Here is a 16789-nt window from a genome sequence, read left to right on the forward strand (position 1 = left end):
TTTAAAACTACATTGCTTTGATCATCAGAGATACTTTATTGACAACACCTACACTCGCTATGCAAGGCAAAATAATACAGATTTTTCCTGAAGCAATTCAAATAAATAATGATAAACCAAAGAGAATTTTAAGAAGTTCTATAAATTAATCATTTTATAGTATAATGCAGCTAATAATGATATATAAGATATAAGCAAACAAACATAATACATATTCAAATTGTAACTAGCCAATCATGTAATCAAAGCGCATTGTCACTTGTCACTTAAACCACAGATTGCTTCGCCAGTTTTTGAAATATATAACTGTCAGAATGAGCTAAAATGGTACATTTTAAACATTAGCTCACTTTCTTCATGCAGCCTTACTTCATAATCCATTACAAAACATAATATTCCAGTTTTCAACATTTAAAATTTCAACCCTTTCTACACACTGTCCTTACCCACATTCAATTTCTATTTTTTGTTGTTTTAAATTTTTTGATTTTTCAGAGGATTCAAATAATGATTTTCTGTAATGTGATGTTGTTATTATCTGTGATTCTTCTCTCATTCTTGATGGTAAAGTAAGCTATTACTGGAATAAATAGCTGGAATATATAGCTGGAATAGCTAAAGTATTAAAAATAAGATATTATCAATTGAGCTATTACAGCACTATTTTCCACGTAAGTTATGTCAAATAAAAATGATTTCAGATAACAGCATACTTGAAGTACTTTTTTAAGGTAAAATTTCAGTTATATAATCAAATACTTTTACGTTCCAAGGTGGTCCAGTAATTTGAGACTTTAAATACATTGTTTAATATGTATATTATCAATATAAATTTAGTCTATAATCCACGGATGTCCGCCTGGTCTCTAATAATGATTTTTACAAATTAACTGATGTATTCAATTTTTATTTGGCAAAAACATGATATGTGTTTTGTTTTAAATGGCGATGTAATAATTGGGTTTTCAGTGAGTCTAGATTAGTGTTATAAACTTGTTTTAATATTGATACACCTTAAAATATCTATTTATAAGATTTTGTAAGTGTAATTCATTTTTTTTATATATACTTAAAACATGAAAAATATCGATATTTATTCATATATAAAATAAATTTGAAGTTAGCTGATCCTAATATGTTGGGTGCAATTGTAAATGGTACGAACATAACTGCTTATAACAACTTGTCTAATTTCATAAACCATCTTTGATAGAGGTGAAATATGCAAAAGCTCTAAATTTGTTTCGAAGAGAATAACAAACACTGGGTAAAAAATGAACCAAAATCAGTTCAATTTGTAATTCGTAAGAATATTCTTTTAACTGCCTTCATTGATAAAGATAACTCTGCTCTTATTCAATTGTAGTGTCCAGATTCCAGGTGAATTATGATTCTTCAAGATAATAAAGCAAAGAAAAGAAGATTGGCACCATTAGTTGCATCTTCTTTTCATCTTCCTAACTATTGTTTGCATCAGATTGTAGTTTGCACCAAGATGGTAAAAAGAAGCTAAAGCTGCTTACAATTATAAGAATATATGAGTTTTTGAATAAAAAATTATTTTAAACCAAAACTTTTATCTATTATAAACAAAAAAAGGTTTAAGCTTTAAGGTTCCTATTTATATGGATTATGTATTGGTTTCCTGAAATAATAAAAAGACCCTAGAACTGCATGAAAATAGTGTAAATTAATAATATAATACGTGTTTAATTTTTTAAATCCATAAAATAATTTTCAGAATGCCACATTAATATTAGTCTTCTTTATAACTTTGATATTTTGAGAAAGAAATTTAATCTTAATCGTGATATAATCGTGAATACCGTTATCAGTTATTCCAGGTCTCACAACCAAGCTAATAAAAATTGTTAGTACCTTTACATTTGCAGTGTAATAATAATCTATGTTGTAATTATGGGAATAATCAGATAAAGTTATTACTTTAAACCAATTTATCTTCATCACCGTTAATAAAATATGTGGTTGCTAACAAAAGTTTTAGGTATCCATAGCGACCCAAAATTAAAACTAATTTCACCATTGATACCGCAACCTCAAATTAGCAAAAGTGCCGTCTTTTTAAAATCGAGGAGTACTAGTTTTGTCCTGTAAGAAGTAAATTCTAACCTACTGTAAGTTGCATTAAAAAAAATATGGCTTTTTGTGTATTTTTCAAAACTTAAATATTAAATTAGAAATCCTTACCTTGATAAATCTTTTTTTATTAAATACCGTTTTCTTTTGTTTAAAGCAACAATCTTCAATTGAAATTAATATTTTCTGAGGTGGTGCAGCAGTGTATTTTTATTTTGCATTATCTAGTTTTATACTTTTGTAAAATTAAATATATTGCAAAATTTTTATTTATATATATATATATATATATATATATATATATATATATATATACACACACACACACACACACACACACACACACACACACACACACACACACACACACACACACACACACACACACACACACACACACACACACACAGTGGCAGCTCAGTCAATAGGGGCCATCAGATTTATTTAAAATAAAGCATTTGTTAATGTAAATATATATATGTAAATATGCAACTATTAGCTAAACTATTTGCAGACAGATTTTTTATAAAAATAAATAGCTCTAAGTTAGTTTTAATTTTAAATCATTTTATTTTATAAGTAATACTTCTATTTGCAATTTGTTTAAAGTATTGTAGCGTTGTTTATTTCATTGCTAATAACGGTTGCAGCCGATTTTACTGGCTCCATTTAATTTGTTTGTAGAAATATAATTTTTGATGCGCGCGCAGAAGTTATTATGCTTTCAGGTGGGACGAAAAAGCGCACCGCAGAGCCTCATTAACCTGGCCCTGAGAAAAAGAAGTTTGAAAACATCACTAAGCTGTAAAATTTCATCCACTATTTTTAATTCTCGAATTCAAATTCAAATTTGCTGCAAAAAGTCAGAAGTTTGTTGACTCAATAAGGTACAGTAATATTAGAAAAAATTTTATGATTAAATGTAAACACTTATTTGTCAAATAACGTTGTAAACATCATACATTTGTTAATATTGCAATTTTACTGTGAATATTAACAGTGATAATATTACAATATTAACAGTGTTAATATTACAATATTAACAGTGTTAATATTACAATATTAACAGTGTTAATATTACGATAACAGTCTTAATATTACAATATTAACAGTGTTAATATTACAATATTAACAGTGTTAATATTACAATATTAACAGTGTAAGTGTATATATTAACAGTGTTAATATTGGTTTCCTCACCTGGATATGTAGATATAAAATTTATCATGTATTTATTAGGAGTATAAATTAATAGGAATAGGAGCATGGCAAAAACATGATATTTAAAATAAAGTGACTGAAATTAGTATAAATGTTGGTTTGACATAAAAACTTAAAGAGATACAGTTAGGTAATAACCAATTTTTATTAATTTTCAGAAACTAGATTTTCTAGGACAAGTCATTTTATTCTATATTTATAACAGAAATAATAATGGTAAAAAGAAATATGGATAAGTTTTAAATTCTCAGGGGGAATTAAACAGTTTTAGAAAATTGATTTTAAAATATCATGAAAAAGTTTCGCATTTCTTTTATAATCAACAATCTTGTACATTTTATAACTTTTGTTAGTGAACTACATTTTCAGGCATATATTGTTTTATTTTTTTAAATTTATAACGCTTGTTTGTTTACAGAGAAAAAATAGTGGCTCAGCCATATTAATGAGAATCTTGATTTGTGTATTAATCGAACAAATGTAAAGCAAGTGTATGGCAATGTTTAGCAAGTTTATATATAACATAGAAAACTTGCATAATTCTACAAATATAATAAGAGCTACAAACTGTATGTACTTTTAAAATTCTTGTTCTCTAAATGAGGGATTGGAAAGTTTATTTTTTGGCTTACGTATTATATTCTGCAGCATAATGAATTCACATTCGGAAATTCTTTACACTGTTTGGTGGCAGTTGAGTTATTCTACCTTTTAAGTTGCCGTTGAATTCAATGACAAACCAGAGCCAATTTCAACCATGATGATAAACATCAATTACAAGTTTAAAGAATTTTTCATCAACAAAAAATGCAACTGGGTTTTCAAGAAATATTTTAAAATTAGTCAATGTTATTATTAGTTTGATATAACAAAACTACAAACAACTAAAACAACAGAAGATATAAAGAAAATTTTTTTAAATCACAAAAACTGTACCACTGGTGGTACTGTTACATTTCTTAATACAGCTCCATTAATTAATACTTCCAAATAAACACTAATTAAAAAAATATGCAAAGTTTAAGATATTATTTTAACATGTTTGACATTTACCATTCCATGGAAATAAAATAATCAGAATATTTTATTGAAATGTTTTTTTTTGTTGAAAGTTGAAGCCAAATAACTAAAACTATATAAACATTAAAGTGTTATCTATGGTTACAAACAGATGTTAAGTTTTTATCTTTAATTACATGAAATCATAACAAAGCATCTTTGACAATGTAAATAATCTTGTGAAGTTTACTATTTATGACTGAGATTGTAAATGTTGTACTTTAAGAATTATGGATTTAATTAAGTAAAATATGTGTTGTATTATGAAAAAAATTTTTAAAAAAGTTTTTTAATGTTCATATCTTTTTGTTTTTGTTAGTTTCTTCGCCATTCTCAGAAAACGTTATGTGAACCTATCAAGAGTTCAATGTATATGTAATGCTACACTTTTTATTATTTTATCGATTGGTAATTAAGAAACCCTTCTTGACTAAACTACTGTTGGTAAAGTTTGTTTAAATCATACCAAAGTCAAAGTTACAAAATAGTTTAAAGTTACCTTATTTATCAATAATTTAGGTTCACTAAGAAGATAAATTAACATGAACAAAATTGATAGTTTATTGGCTTTTAACGTTCTCGTCATTGGGATCCGTAAAAATTGATTTACCGATGCGAAAAATTTCAATTTTAATATACAACATTTTTCTCGGAAACATGTAAAATATTAAAATAACTAACCAATATTAAGAAGTTAAGTTGATGTCGGAATTAACCGTTTTGTTGAAAATGCTGTTTTAGTGATATCGGCACAATTAATGCCCTATCCCAATTATGAATGAAAATAAACTGGTTAAAACATTTTCTGAAGTATCAAAGTTGATGAGATTGTTTTGGTCACGTTTGTGTCTACAGCTGATGCTGAACGGTGTTTTATTACTTTAAAAAAAAGTTAAGACACACTTTTGAACAATTAGGGCAGTTTTCAGTCAGTTTTTGTTGGTTATTACGTAGGTTTAAAAGATTCAATGTTATAAAATAATTTATTTTGAAAGTATGCTAGCCCTTAACTCTCGACTAATCAAATAACGCTAGCGTTCTAACAAACACCAAAGCATCAATTACACTGGCGGCAAGTCATCACGAGAGAGTTTGGTTAATATTTCCTGGCCTATTCCTATGTCACCGCCCGCCGCTGTATATATATATATATATATATATATATATATATATATATATATATATATATATATATATATATATATATATATATATATATATATATATATATATATATATATATATATATATATATATATATATATATATATATATATATATATATATATATATATATATATATATATATATATATATATATATATATATATTTATATATACATATATATATATATATATATATATATATATATATATATATATATATATATATATATATACATATATATATATATATATATATATATATATATATATATATATATATATATATATATATATATATATATATATATATATATATATGTATACAAAAGTTTTTCTTCTTTTAGAAATAAGGGAGTCTTAATTTGTCCGTTAGACAATAGCATTTTGGATTTTAGCAAAGTAACTATTTTTAACTTTATTTTTAAGTTTATTAATTTAGTTTTTTAAATCAATTTATATAACTTATTGTAATTATAAAGAAAAATCCATTTTTTGTTTTTCAATATTATTCTGCTACTAACAATTGATAAAATGTTTTCTCATAGATTTTTACCCGATATAGCTGTTAAAGAATTTTATTATGCAATTAAAAGTTAAATGTAGTAATTTTTCCAGTGGTTGTGAAATCGACCGGAGAATTAAAAATACTTAATGTATGTTATTTAAATTTTATTCAAAAATATTTGATGCAACAATTTTACTATATCTCGGTGTTGAAAAGCCTAAAAACATTCTTCATTAATGTTTTTTTTTTAGTATGACCTATTATTACTATTTAAAGCAGTTTTTTGTAAAAGAGTTAAAAGTGTTGATTTCATTGTTTTGAAAAAAAATAAATAATCTGGCAAAACATGTTTTGAAATTCAATAGATTTTTAAGTTCAGACAAAGATGATGAAGAGATGACAATTATGACAAGTATTTTAACCCATATGCAATAAAATATAGAGGGATAAATGTTTCGATTTATAACAGTTTAGCTTATTTTGTAAAGTTAATGTAACCTAATAGTTGATTATAATGTAATCTAATAAGTAGTTAATTAGTTAGTAGGTAAGTTAATGTAATCTAAAAAGATTTTATTGCATATTTTATTTTATTTTAAATTTTTTAAAAGGATTATTCTTTTAGATAACTTTGCAGAGATAAAAAAAAAAAAAAAATGCTAGCTGTCTGTATTTATAAAATAAGGTTTTAAAATACAAGCAAAAATTACTGTAAAATTACTGTAAAATTATTTTAAAGCAATTTAAATAAGTTCTTTTTTTTAAGGAACATTTGGGTTCTTGCGAATATCGAACATTAAAATGTCTTAATAATCCGTGTTCTCTTCACTTTTGTAAAAATCTGAAAAAGAACACGTGAAAACCTTTGCATCTATGGTTTAGTTCTACTGTCAATATTGCAAACAGAAGATTGTTTTTAAGTGAGAAGCAAGTAAAAGCAATCATTTATTTTACTTCATTTTTAATTCTGCTAATATTTATATTTTGTTTTCAAAAGATAAAATTTAACTTAAAGTTTTTTTATCACACACACACACATGCACACACACACACACACACACACACACACACACACACACACACACACACACACACACACACACACACAGGCGATTTTAAAATATTATAGCGTCTGTATGATATTTTGCTGACCACAACATAGTTTTATTAAATGACCAGGTTCCTGAACTATGACAAGAGGAATAAAAAAAACTATAGGAGTTTCTAAATTTTCCGCGACCATAAAATAAAAGTATTTGTGGCGAGAAAACTCAGACCGGAGATTATTACTATTTTATTCTCCTAAAACTACGTTTGCTTACCAGATTTGAAACTAAATTTGAATTAAATGCGTTGTTTAGGTTAAAGGAACATCATAGTTAAATAACATGATTTGTTATGATTTTTATAGGCAGTTTTTCGAAATTCGTCCAATCAGAACTTCTTTAAACACAACACTTTTGTATATTTTTGGTGAAAATTTAGAAATATTTGTGTTTTGACAACTTTATTTAAGTAATATGTACAAGAATAGATTAGAACTAGGATCTATATTGGGTTGAAGCACTTTTTCAGAAATTTTTAACAAAAATCAATAGAGCAAAGTTGATTTAAAGACTTCGAAAATCGTTTTCTTTAAAATCATTATTAGGGGTAGTAAAAATGTTTTAAAAATTATATAAAAAAGAGAAAAGCGTGGTATAATGCGGCAGTGGTGTAGTGTAGAGTGCTCTCTTCATATGCGAGGGCTCCGAGCTCGATCCCCATTACGTCCGCGCTCGACTTGTTAATCCGCACAGCGTCCTTGTTTGTCAAAGTTTGTGTTCGAAGTTATCAAGTTTAGAGAGGGTTATAACCACAATTAGTCCTCGTCTGTAATAGCCTTCTCGGCATTGAGGAGGTGAATTAGCATATGTATATATATATATATATATATATATATATATATATATATATATATATATATATATATATATATATAATCTTTTGAAAAGTTCAATAAAAAAGGCAATAATTGATATCAAAGCGGATACATTTTTGAATGATTCAGAATGGAATATAATATCTACAGTTTCTAGAAATTTGAAGCCTATAAAATTAGCCGTAGACGCGTTATGCCGTGCTGATGCAAAGTTACTTTCTGCGGATGCAACATTTACGTTTGTGTTAGAAAATTTTGATGAGAATGAAGAAATTGGCCGTGAAATGAAAAAAGAGTTTGAAGTTCAAATTAATCAAAGAAGAACTGTGGTATCCGATGTTCTTCAATATTTGCATAATGGGGGTAAAACCAAAATTCACAAGAACATTTTGCGTCGCTCGAAAACTGAAATAACCAAAATTATCATATCCCTAATCCAAAGACTTAGTGGTGAAGTAGCATTAGAAATAGACCCGACAGTATCTGAGTCTACTAAAATGGATGACGATAAACCTATCGAATCATTGGAAACTCAGTTATCCTTGCAGGAAATTCTTCAGCAAAAGATAAAGGAATCACTCTCGGAATCACGGTCAAAAGATCTACAAAAATCATCGATTCATTCCAAAATTCGCAGTGAAATGAAATTTTGAGATGAAGGGGGATCCCGCGGAATGCTTTTGGAAGATCTTTACAAAAGTTTATTAACAATTCCACCAACTAGTGTGGAGTCAGAGCGCGCTTTTTCCGCTGCAGGAGCATTTTCAACAAAAATTCGATCAAGGCTCAACGACAAAACATTGGATACTTTGTGCTTTTTAAGAAGCTTTTTCAAAAATCAAAATGAAAATTGAACTTTCATTTTGCAATTTTATTTATGTAGTTCAAAAATATTTTAATATGAAATATTTCCTTATTTTGTAATTTGTTTTATTTTTATTGTTTTGAACTAAATACATTTATGTTAAAAAATAATGTACTTTCTTTTCTTTATATTTTTTAAATTCTTCTATAATAATTCCGGAATTAAACCGGAATTCCGGATTTCATCTCCTGTAATTCCGAAAATCCGGAACTCAGTTTTTTACAAAAAATTGGATTCACTACTCTGAAGTTATGATACACAAAGTTAACGTTAATGTTTTTTACTTGTTATTTTTGTTTTAACGTATCGCACTTTTGCAACTAGTTGATCATTCGAGTATTTTGATAAAGTTTTTTTGGCTTCAAGATTGTTATTAATTATAGCCTTAACATTTTCCTTTGACATAATTGATCTACTTAAAATTAAAGGCGAAAACAATTGTTTAATAGTTTTATTTTTCTCTTTTGTAAAAATTGTCTTAATCCGAATACTTTGGTTGTTATCATTATAATTTACTAAGCTTAATTTATGCATATGCTTGATTTTGTCATAAATTTATTTTGGTGTTCGATGTTTTAAAACTTCATTTGAGTAAGTAACTTCACGTCTCAATGCTCGAGAAATAACTGACTTTTGGTCTGTAAACATAAACAAATATTGTATTTTTTGAACTTCTTCTGGTGTCCAGTTTTCTTATTGCATAATAATAATATATCTTTGTTTGGTTGATATTCTTTATCAGTATCATTTCCATCATTTGAATCAATAGAGGAACATTGAGATCTTGGATTTTGAATTGGTTTTGAACTCGAAGTTGGAATGTTTTGCGATAGATTGCCAGAGTCTGATAAATTGGTCTTGTTTCTACCAAAAATTATTTTACTAACTTTTTCAGATGCTTCAGAAACTTCCTTGTCTTTCTGTATAAGATAGTACCATCTTTCACCAATTTTTGTTTTATGCTTCATAATAGTCGTATACTCTGACTTTATTTCTTAATGATAATCATAAAAAAAGTCAGAAGTGATTTTTGCAATAAAGTAGCACTTCTTCTTTCATCACGAGAATCATCACGCAAGCATTTTATAAAAAATGAATTTAGCTGTGTTGAAACACTACCTGACTCTAAGTCATAATCAGACCATGTTACAAATAGATTTAAAGACTTTTTACCTAGAAGTTGATTTCTAAAAATCCTTAAATAACAATCACAAAGTAGTTTTAGTTCTTCATTTATTATAATCTGACATGAACCATATTTCCGTGCTGTTTTGTGCTTCTTCACAAGAACAATACAACTCTTAGTAAGTGTGTATGTTCCTTTTAAATACTCATCAATAGTCATGTTGGATACTGCTTCAGACCTTGAAATATTATTTATGATTAAACTAAAGAAAATGCTGTCTCTCAAATTTGTAAACATTGAGAGAGTATTAAAATATTCAGATGGTTTATCCCCATACTTTGAAAAAGTTGTCTTTGCTTTAGTTGTCACTTCATCATAAAATTCACTAATAAGCACTGCTTGGAAAGCTTCTAACGGAATAATATTTTCTAGTTCCTGCACCATGACAGTGAATTGCCTTTCGCTTTCATAATTTCTTGTAGCACGTTTCCACTTATAAACCTCACTTTTGTACGAGTTTAACACATCCACAGAAATACATATAGGCAAAACATTGCATAATATTTTCTAAATCCTGCACCATAACAGTGAATTGCTGGTCGCTTTCATCATTTCTTAAAGCACTTCTCCACTTAGAAACCTCACTTTTGTACGAGTTTAACACATCTACAGAAATACTTACAGGCAAAACATTGTCAACATGTGGTGTTAGCTTAGACCGAATCAAAAACTTTATAAAGTTAGTAAAAGGAAACAAATATGATTGTTGAGTACCAGGTTCATAATCCTTTTTAATTACATGTGACTGCCAAACTTGAGGTAAATTTTGTAAGTCAAAAAACTTAGTGTAAAATGGTTCTTGTGTCGACGCGACTTGCATCATCCTCATTATTTGCTTCATTTCATTATGCACAGCTACAGTCTTTTTTGCCACCAGATAAACACTTTAAATATAAATAAAATACAATGAGATAATCTTGAAATAAGGGTTCAACCAGTACCCCATCTTTGTCCGGATTACGAGAAAAAGAGTATTCAGAACTTTGGCTCTCTTCTATATTTACAATTGGAGGATTAACTTTGCTTAAATCTGTTGATTGAGTTTTATAAAGGTATGAAGGAAATTTTAATTTCAAATTGGTACTTTTGCTATGTAGAACTTTTTTATCAAGGATGTCTCTATACTTAGACAGGTTGTTTTCGAGATAATGAGGAGATCTATATAAACGATAGTGTATTCTTTTAGTAATAATATTACAAATAGGACATCTGTATTTTTTAATTGTTCTGGAAGATTGACTTAAAACTTTAGCCACATTTTTTTTCTCAAAGCCCCTTTCTTTTCTCAAATCCCTTTCTCAAAAAATCCTTTTCTCAAAATCCTCAAAATCCTTTCTTTTCTTAACTGTCTTTCTCTAAAAATCTTTTTCTCAAATCCCTTTCTCAAGCCCCTTTCTTTTCTCAAATCAAATTTTCCTCTTAACTTTTTGGCCTCTTCCTTTGAAATTCCATGCTTAGATAAACATGCATGTGTTGGTAAATCAATTATGCTATCAATTCATCCTGAAAGTGGGCATTTTACTAACAACCTATGTGAACTTAAGCTTCTATATTCATTTAAGGTACTTTTCTTCATTTTTAACTTTCCAGTCTTTGAATATCTAAAAATGAATAGCATTAAAGTTTTTTATTTAAACCTAAGAAAGATTGATAAAATTCCAATTAAAAAATAATCTTTTATTCTACAAAACTACTAACTATGAGATATTAAATATTGGCTCAGAATTAATTTGGTCATTGTTATTGTTATTATTATTGTTATTATTGTTGTTATTATTGCTAGTATTATTATTATTAGTATTATTTTTATCATTACATATTTTTATAACTTTTAATATATAAAAAATACTTAAATCTTTTAAGCCACAGAAAGTTTGCCAACTCTCATAAAACCTGTCAACATATTTCCCATTTTGGTTTCCTCAATTTCATCCAACATATTTCGACTATAAAACAATTATCTATCAGGTAAAACAAAGATAAAACATTAGCAACAAAAAAACAAGAGAAAAAACAAAAATTATTAAGGTATTTAACAACCAACTTTAAATCTGATATGGTAAGTTGAGGTACTCAAATTTTTGTGGAAGACAGCAGATAAGAGTATTTTAACTTTAATAGATATATAGTAATTTATAATAGATATAAAAAATTTATTATAAGTAATTTATTATACACTCCAATAATTTTAAAAATTACATTAATGTAATTTTTAAATTTATAGTGTAAAGTTTGTAAAACTTCATTGTTCTATTTACAATCTTATTAACAGTAACCAAGTGAAAGCAAAAGTTATAATCTGAGTTCAAACAAATCATAAACCTTTCAATAAGATTATTGCAAATTTGATTCTCTTTTGTCTAAATAAAATTAAATAAATTAAAAAATATGTATCGTAATTTTTGTTCATGAAATTTGTAAAACAAAAAAAAATTTACAAATTTCCTTCCAATCTTTTTATAAACTTTGGTGATATCACTAAAATATTCCTAAAATTGAAAAAAATATATTTTAATTCAAAGTAAACAATACCGATGTTTAGAGTAAAGAAAAAATTATTACATTTATTTGTAACTTTTCACTTAGATCACTAACATCATTAATAATTATCTTTATAAAAATTGAATAATAACTTTATATAGATAACATAACATGATAATAAAAAGGATAATTTAAAATATATTTTATTAATATGTAATATTGGTAACTGGTAGTAGTATTACTCTTACGCATTCATCAACACTGTTTTTTTTTTTTCAATATTGCTAAGAGGTAGTTTTGAGAGAAAAGAAAAAATACCCAATTTATTTGGATCATAACTTATCTGAACTGAATAATTAACTTTTGTAGAAATATTGACCTATTAAAAATGTAAAAAGTAAAATGAAAAACACATATCAAAATTTTCAGTGCAACAACTTACTTTTTCAACTTGTTTAACATGAAATTCAATGTCTTCATTTGAATCTGAACAAACCTGTTAAGCAAATTACCAACAAATTAAAAATTATACATTTCTCAGATTCATATTCTGGATAATATTTAACATAAAAATTTTTCCTTAAACTTTTAAATTATATAAGTATATATATATGTATATATATATATATATATATATATATATATATATATATATATATATATATATATATATATATATATATTATGTTAGTGTATTCTACATATAGAGTGCTCAATGTTTTGAAAGAACAGAGCAGTAGTAAAAGTAAAAACACTTATCTAGTTTTATTCTTAAACAGCTTGTTGCTCTATTAGTAGGTTCATCAGGATCAATGTCTAAACATCAAAAAATTTAAATTTTAGAAAATATATTTCACAAGAAGTTGGGAGTTTTTATAATTAATTATCTAATAACTGTAGTTATTTTGCAACCAGGAAGTTGCATCAACTAAATTAGAAAATTAAAAAATTATGAAAAGAATTCTTTAGAATTAGCATAATTTTAGCTGGGTCATTTGTTTTTTTGACTTCTTAAAAGGTGCTTGTTTTCATGTCTGCATTTAGAAATTAATTCAAATTTACTCAGTAACTTTTCTTAATCCAAATGAGTAATAATTAAAAACTTTTCTTCTAAACTTAGTATACATATTTTGGAAATGTTATTATAGGCAGGCACACTTTTTAGAATAGACCAGTTTAATTTAAACTAATATTTTTCTCCTTTTAGTTGCCAAATATATTACAGCATAGTTTCTTTTGAGTGTTTTTATGTTTAAAATATCGTTTGTGGTTGGCATAATGTTTTTTCCATTCGTCCTCGGTTAAGCCAATATGATAAACAATATTATGTTATTGAATTTTACATTGCTTAATGTTGTTATTAAACAGAGCAATAATAAACTATACATATATGTATATATATATATATATATATATATATATATATATATATATATATATATATATATATATATATATATATATATATATATATGTATATATATATATATTTGTAAAATTATATATGCATATAATTTTATTTATATATATTTTTGAAATATATATAACTTTAACTGAATTTTACCAATTATACATTTAAAATATAATGTACAAATAAAATTTTTTTTAAATAATGAACCTATATTATTATTGTTACTGAGACGTGTTTATCGAGACAAATAAAATTAAATCGAGCCGTCAAATTTCAAAAAGTTTGCTTTTGAGAGAAAATTTAAGTTAAATCAATCAATCAATTAATGTATTTCTGATATATTTGGTATTACATTTCAAAGTTGTTTACAAATAGTATAAATATAGCATTTTTTAATGAATGGAGATTAATGGGAATGGATGGTGCTAATATGTATTTTAAAAGGTATTTTAAATATTGAAAAAACAATTAAGTTTTTTTTATAAAATGGAAACACTAATATGTATGGTTTTTAGGTATATGACGGAATATACTTTAGAACCAACAGCCATCAGCTAAATCATCTTTTACTCATAAAAATCAGTCTCTTCATTTAAATTATAGAACAAACAATTTGGCAACATTCCAGCTAACTTCTTCGCTATTTTTACTTATACAAGCATCTGCTCAACTTAAAATTTCAATTTATGCATTGGTGTAAATAATATGCCATTTTTCTAAAATATCGTTCACTTGACAATTATATTTCACGCATGGTTTTTGTGACGGTATTTGGAACCTTTGATGTCTTTAAGCGTTGTACTTCCACCTAGAATACTTCCATGGTTATACATAGTTGTTTTCAAGTATATAAACTCCTAGTCTTCAACCATTTTTATAATATCGTCGTGGATGGCTAGTTACTTTGTATTTTGGCACGCTTTAAATAGAGTTTGATTCTATCGGACTTTCTGTTTCAAGTCTCTGACAGCTATGATATCGAACGTGCATTTTATAATATCTAAAAGTTATTTAAATTATTGACGTATGCTTCTTATGCTTAAATGTAATAAAGAAAAATAATTATTATCTTTTTTAATTCTAAAATTATAAGGATCAAGATATGTTGTTTTCATTAAGTTCATTTGAGTTTCTCTAATAAATTATCTTCAGAAAAATTAAGAAAATCCTCAAAAGGATCAAAGTTAAAAGCTTTGAAATCTTATTAAGCAAAAAAATTTTCAGTTATTCTAAAAATGAAGAATAAAAGATAAAATAAGAGCTTATTCAAGAACTCATATAATAATATTATTTATTTTCGAATAGTAGGCAAAATTTCAACTATATTTCTATATTTTTTCCTCAGATTCGTGTTCTATCAAATTATAATATATAGAACTTTTATTATAAAATGAACGAATGACTCCACTATAAAATAAGTATAAAACGAGTAGCTCCACTTAAACGGTATAAGTTACAGTTAAATTTAGATTAAGTATAAACGAACATTTCCGGTTAAAAGGTATATATTATGATTTAATATAAACTAATATAACTAATAAACGAATATTTTCAATAAAACAGTGTAAACTATAATTAGATAACTTAAGTATTAAGAGCCGATTTTATAAAAATGAGGCAAAATCAGCAACTAGAAATAGTTGAGTTAAATTTTTTTGAAAATTTTAGTGATATCTTTCAATCATTTCAATCAAACTTGAGAAAAACCTGAAAATTTGTACCCATAATTCAAAGCGGTTCAAAAGTTACTGCGATTTGAGGTTTTATAAAACTTCGCATTTTTTTTTTTTTTGTCATTTTTTAAAGTTTTCATTGTTTCGATGTAGCAACTTTATGCAGTTAAAAAAGTTATCGGAAATGAGAGTACGAGCTGAGTTTTTATAAACGGATATAATATCAAGTTTTATACATTATGGTAAAAAATTGAGTTTTTAAAATATACAACATACTTTTTCCCGTTACCCAAAACTAACCCAGGAATGTACAATAACGCAAATTCTGTACTTTTGAGTGCCAAGTCTCTGTTTAATTGAATGAACATTCCAATTTTTTTTACGTTCATGTGTATGACGAAAAGATTCTTCACAAATAAAAGTTACTGTGATAGGAGAATGGGAACAAGAAACCCTAAAATCTTAACACCCCCTTCACTATCCTTTGCGTGAGGGCAATGAGTTGATGTTTTTATTTTTTCATAAATATAAACTAGCTAAACTATTCAAATTTTATGTCTAAATTATTCAGTGTTCAGTTATTATGACCATATAAAGTTTGTGACCCCATCAAATGAAGGGGGGGGGGTATTCTTTACATGGCCATAAATACTAAATATTGAATATTTTCAACATATTGGCATAACAACAGATTTGAAATCTGTCTATGAATACGTAACTAGTTTATAGTTATGACAAAATAAATAGTTCACTCATTGCCTTCATATCTAGGGTAGGAGGGGGTGGCTAAAATTTTAGGGTTTCTTGTTCTTATTCTCCAATTAAGAGTTTGTAAAATAATTTGTTTTTCAGTTACATACACAAATTTGATTTAATGCGCTGTCATCAGTGCTGTTTTGCGATGCTTCAAATACGCCTTTTTACACAATATATTTTCAGTTTTTTCAATCTGGCCACATATATATATATATATATATATATATATATATATATATATATATATATATATATATATATATATATATACATATATATATATATATATATATATATATATATATATATATATATATATATATATATATATTATATATATATATATATATATATATATACATATATATATATATATACATATATATATATATATATATATATATATATATATATATATATATATATATACAATATATATATATATAT

The 16789-nt window shown here is 25.9% G+C and overlaps 1 protein-coding gene across 1 annotated transcript in view; it reads left to right on the top strand.

The window, feature by feature from the left end:
• Positions 1–6942: 6942 nt before the first annotated feature.
• Positions 6943–16789, top strand: part of LOC136083960 (TNF receptor-associated factor family protein DDB_G0290883-like) — a 135887-nt gene continuing 126040 nt past the window's right edge. Inside the window, exon 1 of the mRNA XM_065803918.1 lies at positions 6943–6980. The gene's annotated coding sequence lies outside the window, so the exon portion shown is untranslated. The remainder of the gene's footprint in view (positions 6981–16789) is intronic.

Source organism: Hydra vulgaris, chromosome 08 (genome assembly GCF_038396675.1).
Source record: "Hydra vulgaris chromosome 08, alternate assembly HydraT2T_AEP".
NCBI classification, from domain to species: domain Eukaryota; kingdom Metazoa; phylum Cnidaria; class Hydrozoa; order Anthoathecata; family Hydridae; genus Hydra; species Hydra vulgaris.